This window comes from Quercus robur, chromosome 8, assembly GCF_932294415.1.
Source record: "Quercus robur chromosome 8, dhQueRobu3.1, whole genome shotgun sequence".
Lineage (NCBI taxonomy): Eukaryota > Viridiplantae > Streptophyta > Magnoliopsida > Fagales > Fagaceae > Quercus > Quercus robur.
The window spans coordinates 6108553-6121451 of NC_065541.1; the positions used below are offsets into that span (position 1 = coordinate 6108553).

The following is a 12899-nucleotide window of genomic DNA, read 5'->3' on the forward strand; positions in this document are numbered from 1 at the left end:
TATTTAGCTTGGGTTTCATCTTCGTCCTATGTTCTGGACGGATGAACCTCCGTATTTTAGCTTAGGTTTCACCTCGTCCCATGTTCTGGACGGATGAAACTTTTCATATTTCCTTTGGAGAAAGGTTCATGGACGATATATCCTTGCGTCCAAGGATTTCATTCGTTCATGCTTTCTTTTTGCGGATCAATCTGAATGAACATATAAGGATTCCAATAATATATTTGAAAACAATATATATATATTTGAAAACCCAAACTTATGTAATCATTCGTCCACAGGCATGGCACATGCTTATTAGCTAGTGCCTTATTGAATTTAAAATACAAACCAAGTCGTCCATGAATAGCACAAAAGTGAAAACACTAATGTACCTTCTAGGGGATTATTAAAATACTTAAAAACACTTAACAGTAGTAAAATACTTCTTCTCGTCCATACATCTCGTCCAAGGACACCGGTGAAGGGTCAGCACTTACTGATGGTACTTCCTGAGGTGCTCAACATTCCAAGGGTGTTCCAGCCTCCGCCCATCCAAAGCTTCCAAATAATAGGATCCTTGCCTTTTGCAGTTGACAACCCTATAAGGTCCTTCCCAATTTGGGCCAAGTTTCCCGTAGGCCGGGTTTCTTGTTGCCAAGGTAACCCTCTTCAAGACGAGATCTCCAATGTTGAAACGCCTAGGCTTTACCATAGCATCATATTGTCTTGCCATGAGATTTTTGTACCTTGCTGTCCTCTGTTCTGCATCCATCCTGACCTCGTCCATAAGGTCAAGGTTAAGACGGAGCTGTTCGTCGTTTTCTTCAGTTTGGTACTTCCTGACCCTGTGGCTCGTCATGTGTACTTCTGCTGGTATAACTGCCTCGCTTCCGTAGGCTAGCTTAAAAGGAGTTTCTCCTGTTGGAGTTCTCGCTGTAGTTCTATAAGCCCATAAAACACCTGGTAATTCATCCGGCCATATCCCCTTTGCCCCTTCGAGCCGAGTCTTGATGATCTTTAGCAAGGATCGGTTCGCTACTTCTGCCTGGCCATTGGCCTGTGGGTGGGAGGGTGAGGAGTAATGGTTCTTCATTCCAAGCTGTTCACAAAATTCCCTGAAGGGTGTGTTGTCAAACTGTCGTCCATTGTCTGACACTAGTACTCTAGGTACTCCGAATCTGCATACAATGTTCTTCCAGACGAAGTTTTTGACATTCTGCTGTGTAATTTTGGCTAAGGGTTCGGCTTCCACCCATTTTGTGAAGTAATCTATTCCCACCACCAGAAACTTCATTTGCCGAGTTCCAGTCGGAAAGGGCCCCAAAATATCTAGCCCCCATTGTGCGAAAGGCCAAGGGGCCATCATTGGCGTGAGATATTCTGCTGGCTGTCTGGGAATGTTGCTAAAGCGTTGGCATTGATCACAGACTTTGACATATGCTTTAGCGTCAGCTTGGATGGTTGGCCAATAGAATCCACTTCGGATGACTTTATGGACGAGTGACCTGGCTCCCGAATGGTTCCCGCATGCTCCTTCGTGAACCTCCCTCAACATGTAATTTGCCTCGTCTGGAGCCAAACATCTTAAGAGAGGCTGGGAAAAACCTCTCTTATATAACACCTCGTCCATAAGCACATACCTTGCTGACTTGACTCTGAGCTTTCTAGCTTCATCCTTCTCTTCTGGAAGCATTCCGTCCTTTAAGTATGACACTATCGGGGTCATCCAATTTCCTTCTCCCTCTATCTGCATCAGTTCTGGAAGGTCTATGCTTGGCATGTAGTGTACATCATTCATCTCGTCCAAGGCCTCATTCGCAGATGCTTCCTTCGCCAGAGTATCTGCCTCCACATTCTCTTCCCTTGGGATTTGAACAAAATCTGCTTTTTTGAATTTCTTCACAAGGCGTACTACCTTCCTTAGATATTTCTTCATTCTGTCTTCCTTCGCTTCACATGTCCCATTGACTTGGCCTATGATCAGTTGAGAATCTCCCAAGACAAGTATTGAGTCTGCTTCTACAGACTTGGCCAGTTCCAACCCCTTTAAAAGGGCTTCATACTCCGCTTCATTGTTAGTAGTCTGGTATTGCAGACGGGCCTTGTATTTGAATTTGTCCCCTTCTGGCGACTGCAAAACAACTCCTATTCCTCCAGCATATAATGTAGACGATCCATCAACATGGACGACCCATTTGTTGTTGTACTCACCTTCCCCCAGGTCTTCATAACGTGGAGTGAACTCCGCAATGAAATCTGCCAAGGCTTGAGCCTTTATTGCACTTCTCGGTTGATACCGAATGTCGAATTCACTAAGTTCAACTGCCCACTGAACGAGTCGTCCTGCGGCTTCCAGCTTGTTCATTGCCTTCTTAAGCGGATGGTCCGTCATGACATTAATGATATGAACTTGGAAGTAATGTCTTAACTTCCTTGAAGCTGTTATTAGTGCGAAAGCCAATTTCTCCATGAGCGGATATCTTCCCTCTGCTCCTCTGAGTGCCCGGCTAGTGTAGTACACTGGCTTTTGTATTTTCCCTTCTTCTCTGATTAAAGCTGAACTTACGGCATGTGGGGACACCGCTAAGTATAGGTACAGTTCTTCTCCTTGCACAGATGGACTTAATAATGGGGCCGTTGTAAGATAATCTTTCAGGTCTTGGAAGGCCCTTTGACATTCGTCCGTCCACTCAAATGCCTTCCTGAGGACTTTAAAGAAAGGTAAACACTTATCTGTGGCTTTTGAAACAAACCTGTTCAAAGCGGCAACTCGTCCTGTGAGGGATTGGACTTCCTTGATACTCTTCGGTGGCTCCATGTTCAATATAGCCTGGATCTTATCCGGATTTGCTTCAATTCCCCTTTGCGAGACCATGAACCCCAGAAACTTTCCCGACGACACTCCGAATGCACACTTGCTTGGGTTCAACTTCATCTTATATCGCCGAAGTGTTTCAAAGGTTTCCTGTAGGTCATCTAGATGGCTTCCTTCGTCGATGCTCTTCACAAGCATGTCGTCGACGTAAACCTCCACATTCCGTCCTATCTGTGGACGAAACATGTGATTCACTAACCTCTGATAAGTTGCCCCTGCGTTCTTCAAGCCGAAGGGCATTACTTTGTAGCAAAACAAGCCTTGGCTGGTAATGAAGGAAGTTTTCTCCTGATCAGCTTCATCCATCTTGATTTGATTATATCCTGAGAAGGCATCCATGAAACTCAGCAACTGATGGCCGGCAGTAGAGTCCACCAATTGATCAATGCGTGGTAGAGGATAACTATCCTTGGGACATGCTTTGTTTAAGTCCGTGAAGTCTACGCACATTCTCCACTTTCCATTAGCTTTCTTCACCATCACCACATTGGCTAACCAATCCGGGTAATAGACTTCCTTGATGAACTTTGCTGTGGTCAGTTTTTGAACCTCTTCCTTGATTGCTTTGTCCCTCTCGGGAGCGAATACCCTCTTCTTCTGACGAATGGGCTTAAAAAAGGGGTATACATTCAACCGATGAGTGATCACACTTGGGTCGATTCCAGGCATGTCGTCATGACTCCATGCAAAAACGTCGATACTTTTCCTCAGGAACTGGATGAGGTCTTCTCTTGCCTTATCCTTCATACATGTTCCAATTCTGGTAAATTTCTCTGGATCATCTTCCTGCAAAATAACATCTTCCAACACTTCCGTGGGCTCTGCAATAACTCTTCTTTCTTCGATGCTCATTGTCTGCACCTGTTCGTCCAAAGCCACCATGGCTAAGTAGCATTCTCTAGCTGCCAACTGATCTCCTTGTGCTTGTCCTATCCCGTATTCCGTAGGGAATTTGACTGATAGATGGTAGGTCGAAGTTACCGCCTTCCAACTATTAAGAGTGGGCCTTCCAATAATGGCGTTGTATGAAGATGCACAATCTACCACCAGGAAATTGACTTCCTTGGTTATCTGCTGCGGGTACGACCCTACCACAACTGGTAATGTAATGGTACCCACAGGCTGCACCTTCATTCCTCCAAATCCTATCAGTGGCGAGCATACTGGACGAAGTTGATCTCGTCCAAGCCTCATCTGTTGGAAGGCGGGGTAATACAATATGTCTGCTGAACTTCCGTTGTCAACCAACACTCTCCTGGTTGTATAATCTGCAATGAGCAATGTAATGACGATCGCATCATCATGCGGGTGATGGATCCTCTCAGCATCTTCGTCGGTGAAGGAAATGGTTGGCTCGTCCATTGATCTCGTCCTTGGTGATCGTCCAGAGAGCTGGACGCTTTGTACCGCTTTGAGATACGTCTTCTTTGACTTGGAAGACTGCCCCGTCGAGTTCCCCCCAACGATAATCCTTATTTCTCCTAGTGGGGGCCGGGATGATTCCTCCATTTTGCCTTTCAGCTTCTCATCTGTACGATCCCTTCCAACAAAGTGCTTCAACTTTCCTTGTCTGATAAGGTTCTCTATTTGCTGTTTTAGGTCATAACACTCATCCGTGTCATGCCCATGGTCCCTATGAAAGCGACAATATTTGTTCTTATTGCGCTTGTTGGGATCCCCTTTCATCTTCTCTGGCCATTTTAAAGCAGGATCGTCTTTGATTTGCATGAGCACCTGATTAAGTGGAGCATTCAGGGGCGTATAGTTCTGGCTTCTTCCCGAGGGACCTGTCTTCCTGCTATCTCGTTCCTTCCTATCTTCCGTCCGTCCCTTCTTTGGACGAGGGGCTTGTTCTGAGTGTCGAGCTGGGTGCGCTTCCATCCTTTCAGTTCTTTTCCTCTTCTTGGCTATGATTGCATCTTCTGCATTCATGAAGTTCTGAGCCGAATGGACGAGCTCGGCCATGGTTTGAGGCTCCTTCTCATATAGCTTGTGGATAAATAAATCCGAATTAATCCCGTTGTGGAAGGCTGCCAGTAGAAGCTTGTCGTCCACCTCGTCCACACTAAGGGCTTCTCTGTTGAAGCGAGTGATGAATGACCGCAAGCTTTCGTTCTCCCCTTGTTCTATGGTCAGTAAGCTGGACGAAGAGCGCTTGTGCCTCTGTCCCCCGATGAAATTGTTAACAAACAATTTGCTTAACTCTTCGAAAGAACTTACGGAACTTGGGGGGATTTTACTGAACCAAACCCGTGCCGGGCCTTTAAGGGTAGTAGGGAAGGCTCGACACATGATTTCATCAGGGACCCCCTGAAGGTGCATTGTTGTCTTGAATGTTGCAATGTGATCGAAGGGGTCACGCGTCCCGTCATACGAGTCCAGGGAAGGTAGTTTGAACTTTGATGGTAGAGGGTGGCCATTGATGGAAGCCGTAAAAGGAGAGTCAGTCCTGTGGACCAAATCCTCTATAGGATTCGTTCTTCTCATGTTTTCCTTCATCTCCTCCATGACTTTCTTCATTTGATCCATCTCCTCTTTCAGGTGTGGCACTGTCCGTGAAGTGGTGCCTCTAAACTGACTTCCAATCTCAGTATTCTGTGTGTCACCATGGCCTTGCGTCTGCCCTGCATGCTCCTCACGTGTCTGTCTCCTGTGAGTGATCTCCATCCTTAACTCCTGGTTTTGGCGAGTCAATTCCGCCATTGCAGCCGCCATGGATTGCATATTTTGAACGGAAGACGTTTGCATGACTGGTGCGGATTGGCGATCACGCTGAGGATCACTTGAAGCGCCTCTGCTTCCCTGACGGCCAGGGCTAGTAGCCCTCGACCTGGTCCTGACCATCCTAACCTTTTTGTCGCGGAAAAGAAAATCGCAAAACAACCTTCGGTTCCCACAGACGGCGCCAACTGATGATGTTTGAAATCAGTAAGGTAGAATGGCCTGGCTTCGGTGGGCTGTTCAAGCGGTTGATGGCCTGCAAGGAAGAGAAGGCGATCAAAAGAGGAGACCGGAGAAGACCGGTCGAACCCCCTCCGATGGAGAAGTTAGATTTGTAGGAGAGTAAGTTCCAAGTGTTTTGGAAATGTGTCTGAGAGAAAAGACTTACCTCTGTCGGGTCCAGACCGGTCTCTTATATAGGGAGCCAGGGGCGGTTATTTGTTCGATAACCTCCCCAGGTTTTGTGGAATCCAACAACTCCGGAGTAACCTCCCTCAACGGATATAAAATGGTAACTGCTAAATGGAGGTTAATTTATTCGAAGGGTTTGTCGAGATAGTTGAGGGTTGCTGAAAGTCTAAGTGTTGAGGGTTCGTCCGTCTGGTGTAGGGTGGTTTAGTCGTCCAAGGATATTTGACGACTTCTCATGGACGAACCTCATGGACGATCCTCATGGACGATCTTTTCGTCCATGGGAGACTTAAACTTATGGAGTGGTGCTATTATTTAATGGACGTCTCTCCTTCTTCTGGGTTGACTCTTGGATCAATCTGTGCTGTAGGCTCTGGACGAACCATTTGGACGAGCTGGAGATGGATTATTTTCCGCTTCTCTATCACATAGTATTTAATATGTGAACACAACACAAATTATTTGATTTTCATGGTCATGTTACTCTTTTGCATTTATTTTTGGTTTTCAAAAGAACCCCATTACTAGCTTTTCAGAAGAAAAGTTGTTGGTTGCTTGGAAGAGCTGCTGAGCGGAGAAGGTACGGATGGGAATAGGCTTGGCATTGCAAGAGGCAATCAGCTTCTCAAGTAACTTGCTTCCATTCTCATAAAACGCCCTCTCTCTTTCCTCTCTTTCCTTTCTTTCCCTTCTTGTTTTATTAAAGAAATGATCTGACGTGAACCAACTCTAGCGCATAGCTTGAATGTGGAACTTGCTACTCTACTACCGAGGGAGGCTCAATGGAGCGTTTCATTCGATTGTGGATAACAATTAAATGCTTACAATTCAAAGTGAAGGGAAGTAAATACCGTTCAAAGTCCATACCCCATGTGTTGACTTGGGAGGCGCAGCGGTTTCACATTAGTTGTTGATAGGGGTGTCAATGTTCGACCCAACCCGCGAACACGACACGAACCCAACACGATTTTTTTCGGATTAGGGTTGGGCCTTAATGGGTTTGGGTCATAAATGGGTCGATCCAAAAGCGACATGATAAGAAACGTGTCATAAGCGGGTCAACCCACGTAACTCGCAATAGACACGTTTGACACGCCAATTTATTTGTGTCAAACCCGAAATGACTCACTTAACACAACCCGTTTAACTTGTATAACAAATAAATAATTATTTTATTTTAGATTTGTCAAATACCTTTTATATCCAACATATATTTTAAATTTAAAAAGAAAAGTAAGTAATTACAAATGAGAAAGGTAATCTTATTTGTTTCATTAGTTATTATTACTCTTACATTATTATTATTTAGTTCTTGTAAAACTGTTGAGGCATGATCATATTTTGTAACTATTAATACTTTTTTTTTTTTTTGGCATAGAACTTGTACAAATGAAATTGGATGAGCTTGTGGAAGATGTTATGAACTTGGACATCAACAAAGAATCTATGGATGATAATCGTGGTCATAGTCAAGATTAGTCTACTGTTTGCTCAAATTCTTTTAATATTGATACTTAGCATTTGGCGAGTTCCAAGGATATTATATTTTTGTTGAACTATGTTATTTTGAATTTGAGTTGAAGTGTTGCACTTCTTTTGGAGTGTAAAAAACTTATTTCTAGATGAATGTTATATTTTTGTTAAACTATATTATTTTGAATGTGGGTCGAAGACTTAAAGTGTATGCACTAGTTTTTGGGATGTAAAAAAAAATAATTTATAGATGGATGTTATATTTAATATTATGCAGGTTGAAATAGATCGTGTTACATTCGTGTCAACCCAACATGATTCGTTTATTAAACGTGTCAAATGGGTTGGGTCAGGTCAACCCGCCTTATTAATAGGTCGGGTTAGGGTTGAAGGATCCTGACACGATTATTAAATGGGTCGGGTTAGGGTTGAGCCATTTAGTCTAATACCCCTACCTCGACACGACACGAATCCGACACGCTAACCCGAATTGACACCCCTAGTTGTTGATTTGTCATCCACGCATCTCTCTTTCTTTTTTTATTTTTTATTTTATTTTTAAGGGACTCTTTTTTTATTTGCTTTAGTGCTTTACAGTAAGTTCCATTCAACCAAAAATGAAAGATGTGTATTGTTAGAACCCTTTTCCTCTCCGTTATGTGTATTTATTTCTAAAAAAAAAAAAAAAAGTAATTAAGAGTGGTTCTAGGATTCGCCTAAATTTTTATTTATTATGAAAATAGTCCCTCTATTTTGGTCATGTTTTTAATTTTGTCTTCTAGTTTTTATAACTTTATTTTAGTTCTTATAGTGCGGCACCCTCCCAACCGCGTCCGTGCTTTCTAGGTAAGAACTCAAACAATAGTCAATGATGAAAAAAAATAAAAAAATAAAAGAAAGAACAACTTGCAATTTATATTAGAGATGCAGAAGATAGAACTTGAAAAGCTACTTGAATTGTGTAAATTATGTTGAATCGTTTAGAATCCAAATCTAGAAATAGAAAAAGAAGAAAGAAGAGGTCGTACCGTTGAGACCGAATTTGTATAATTTGAAGAAGGAGAGTAGATTTTTTTTTTTTTTTTTTTATGGCAGAATGAGATTGAGAATAGATGTTATTGGGTTGTAAACTGCCGCGTACATGGGTTTGTGAGTTATTAAAGTAAAAAAGTTTTATTTTATATATTTATCCTTGTTAGTTAAAAACTTGTAAGTTAATGGTATAGAGGTATTTTAGAATTATGAAAATGGAAAATCAAATAAGAAAAGACCCTTAAATAGTTGTATAGAAATCATAAAATTATCTGTGCTTTGCACCGTAACTTTACGGGTTATTATTAAAAACAATACCACCACATAGGCGCACACGGCACACCACTTGTTTTCCTTTTTTTCTCCACCCCCTTCCTTTTTTGTTTCCAGCCGATTCTTCCTCTTCAGCCTCTATACCATTGTATTGATTGTAAAAAAATTTCTATCTAAAATAATTTCAGAGCATCTAGGACCATTTGCCCAAAGCCTTTCGCATCGATCTGGAAGTCTTGGAGCTCTGGTTTCGTCAAGTTGTCCTAGTTCCAACGGTAGATTGAGAAGGTTTTCATAGATGTGGAGGTGTGTGCTGATGGTTCGACTTGCTAGTCTCTATGCATGTGACCGGATTTGGTCAGATCGTCTTCTTTGTAATTTTTTTTTCTTTGTTCAGATTTTTAGCTTTGTTGTTCTAATTTAATTGGTTTTATGAGAATAAGATTGTGGTGTGTTTTGATTGAGAAGAGGAGGAGAGAGACCTTTGCCTTCAAAATTTTTTCTGGGAAAAAAAATCCTTTGATTCTGATCTCAATAAGAGAATGCATGCATTACAAAAATTAGAAAGATTTTTATATTTTTTTTTCTCGTTTTCTCAATTTGTGAGTAAAATTGTCTTTGGTTTTTCTTTCTTCAAGGCTCTGAGAGAGAGCTGCCTTGTTCTCTGATGAGAAGTGAGAGAGTAAAGAAATAAAGAGAAGAGAAAAGAGAAAGGGAAAGGGATGAGATAGAGAATCATTCTTTTATTCAGTGGGATATTTTTTTTAATAGGAAAAAACAGTTTGGAGTTGGTATAGGGCTCTCCAGGTCAAGACTCAAGGAGCTACTGTAGCAATTCTCAAAATAAATTTGGAGTTGGGAGAGGCTATTGGAGTTCTTTTTGTGTGCTTGCTCTCCAAAATTAGCTTTAGAGCATCTTCATCAGATTACGCAAATTTTTGTACTGTTTGGGAATAAATAATGATTTTTACTTTTTAACTATCATTTTTTTCAAATACACTTTCTAACAGATTCTCAATCTCACTCTCTATATCATTTAAATATTATTTTTTCATTCATTATTTATTTATTTTTTAACAATTACATATTTTTTAACATTTTTTTTATTCAATACTTGATTATTATAATAGAAAAAAAAATATTTGAAGAATGAATAGTAGCCCATCAGATTTGATGAACTACTGCTTATGAGCCGAAAAATAATTTCAGGGATAGAGAATTCATTAAAGACTATTTTTATGGTGTCATTCTCTATTATAAAGATTTTTATGTATTTAACTACACCATTGGAGATACTCTTAAAGAACCTATTGAAGATGCTCTAATATTCCAAGGTCAGCATAAGCTTTAGGTAAAAGTTTTTTTTATTTTTTTCATTTTATTGATAATTTGATAGTCGGAGGCAAGAGGGTGCCAATCAATTAAGCTTTTACTCAAGATTTAATTCAAAGCATAGTGGGCTTCAGCTTTGCTAACTGACTACATTTGGACATTACCACACATGGGCCACCTCATTCAAGGTTTTCAAGCCATTATCCTGGGGTTTTAAAGAACAAGCAAAATTCCGCTTGAGGTTATTATCATCATTTTTTTTTTCAAGATCCAACAGTGATCCAAACTCAAAGTGGAAGGAGCCCAAAATAAGAGAAGGGCCGAACACCAACTGCAGCAAATACAACCCAAACATCGGAAATGCTACTGAAAGAATCTTTCGCAGCAAAAGCAAATCTCAAAGGCCTAGTTGAAAATTTATTGTCAAAATACATAAACTTTTATAAATTCAGTCTCCAAAATAACCCTGTGTACCAAGTTTAAAAAGCTCTCAAATATTCCACTCACTGGGGATTCCACTTCTCAAACTGAGACTCATGACAATGTGGGTCCAGCCAATCCCTGGTAGAGCCCTTTGTCATGTTGCCGGTGGCTTTGCCACCACCCACAAGTTCTCTGAGACTCTCTAACTTATTCTCACGACCTGTCCCACTGGTCCTCTCATCTGCTTCCTTCAATTTTTGCTTGAACCGCTGCTTACGACCAGCAGAATTTGGCTCTTGCTGCTTGGACTGTGAAGGAGGTGCTCCGTGTGGACCTAGGTAGATATTCTCTTCTTTTTTGGCCTGCAAAAGTGAAAAAAAAAACACAGATTTTAAAATACAGACTTAAATGCATAAGTAGTCCCATAATCTACAGACTATTTTTTTTTTCTTTTTCTTTTGTAATGAATAGTGTAGGATTCTTGAGACTGACCTTTGGAGAAGGAGGTTTTGAGGCTTCTACTTCTGAAACATCAGTTTTACTCCGATCTAAGTCTCCTATTTCCAGGCTTGGAATCACGAATCCATCAGTGTCTGATGCATATATAGGACATAGATTAATGTAAGCACAATAAGAGACACCTAAAAAAATTTAGAGAAGTTAATGCTGATGACACCTACACAAACCCATTTTTTTAAAAATTTGATCAGTCACAAAAACAGGTCACCGAAAAGTGAAAGAACATATTCATCAAGATCACAATTACCATCACATCTACTCACTATTACACTAACATATAAGGTTAAACTACGAAATCAATCTGTGAATACAAACTACAAGGGATATTATAACAAGATGAAAACACTCTCTCTCCAATATGATAATTACTAATGATGTAACAAGTAATGACACAACTAAAGACATTGTTCCTTGAGACAGTGATAGATGTTACACCTTCCACTCTTGCAGACCACAAACAGTCCACCAATTAGTTACATGTCAATTCATCACGTATGGCCTGTGAGAAGGCTGCATATTACTCCCATCAAAATGAACAATACTTACGCCAAAGAAAGAAACTTAACATTTACTATTCTTCAATGTAAACAGGATAAATGAGATTTTAACAATTAAGACATATCAAACTCAACTTCAAATTAGAGCAATTCAAAGACTACAAAGACTCCAAATTTATCAAGTGCCACATGAAAGGCATTACGTTCTATACTCGCTGAATCCTCTACTCATAGCATTCTCTACTGAATAATTACTCATATTCTTTACTATGTCTTCTAAAAGATGGAAAGACAGAGACTGCATAACCATATCAACATAAAAAAAAAAAAAAAATGGGCAACAACATATACATATATAGTAAATAATGTTCGACTGTATAATTCATTTAATTGCTTAGGAAACAGTGAAAGCGAAAAAGCACAGGAATGGATGAAACAAATTGTCCTTGTGAAAAATTAGCCCATCAATGATTAATCACATAATAATCATCATGTGTGATCTCAAGGCACAACAAACAAATTCAGAAACATACATTAGAGTTATGAACATTAGATAGTTATAAACTTCAAAGGACCAAGCTCATTCACATGGAGTTCCAATCATCCTAATGTAAGATGTATGCGCAAACAAAGCTTAAAGATCACTGAGTCTAATTTATGGTCAATCTACTAAACCCACTAAATGAACTACAGGAAATGAGTTAGTAAAAAGATACGTGGAAATGGCCCATTGAAACAATAATAAACTCTTCCGGGGACATAACAGTCTCCACTTTGACAGGAAACTTAAGCATAATTGCATTGCAAATAACCATATATTAACAAATGATCTGACATTTATGTGTAATATAGTGCCACCTATAGCTCAGTGCATACATGTAAGTAAGAAACATTGCTTTTGTGATGTTTCCCTCACACTAACAACTCAATCCTCAGCTAACTATATTCACCCATGTTCATTAGAATGGAAACTCATTTAACAGTTTTATAGTTATTCCCATCAAATAAACATAATAACATCGGGAATGAAGATATCAAATCAGTAGGCCACATATTCTCAATTTCTTTTTCATGACAACAACTAAAACAACTTTTTAGGCATATACTCATTCCCTTCATAAATTTTAAGTAAAATATAACTTCTGATTTCAGGTCCCTATTTTTTTTCCCAGGTTCCATGATTTAGCTATATCAATAGATAAGAAATTCTTTTATTGGCTAAGTAAAAGAAATTTTTGAAACATTAGAGATGGTCATCTTTCTAATACAACAATTTAATCTCTTCAACTCTAATGTCTAAAGAAAACCCCTTAAAGTATTTCAGCTTCTCTACATTTCTTTTCAGAACAAAACTTTTCTGC

The 12899-nt window shown here is 40.0% G+C and overlaps 1 protein-coding gene across 29 annotated transcripts in view; it reads right to left on the bottom strand.

Annotated features, from left to right (window-relative positions):
• LOC126694325 (non-functional pseudokinase ZRK2-like) overlaps positions 1-12899 on the bottom strand; it is a 114118-nt gene that overhangs the window by 32105 nt on the left and 69114 nt on the right. For 3 of the 29 annotated variants that reach the window (XR_007645726.1, XR_007645721.1, XR_007645723.1), the window contains one exon: positions 11011-11115. The exons of 25 other annotated variants lie outside the window; for them this stretch is intronic. The gene's annotated coding sequence lies outside the window, so the exon portion shown is untranslated. Of the gene's footprint in view, positions 1-6569; positions 6801-11010; positions 11116-12899 lie in introns of those variants that run through there. One more of the 29 variants, XM_050390549.1, reaches the window with a different exon arrangement.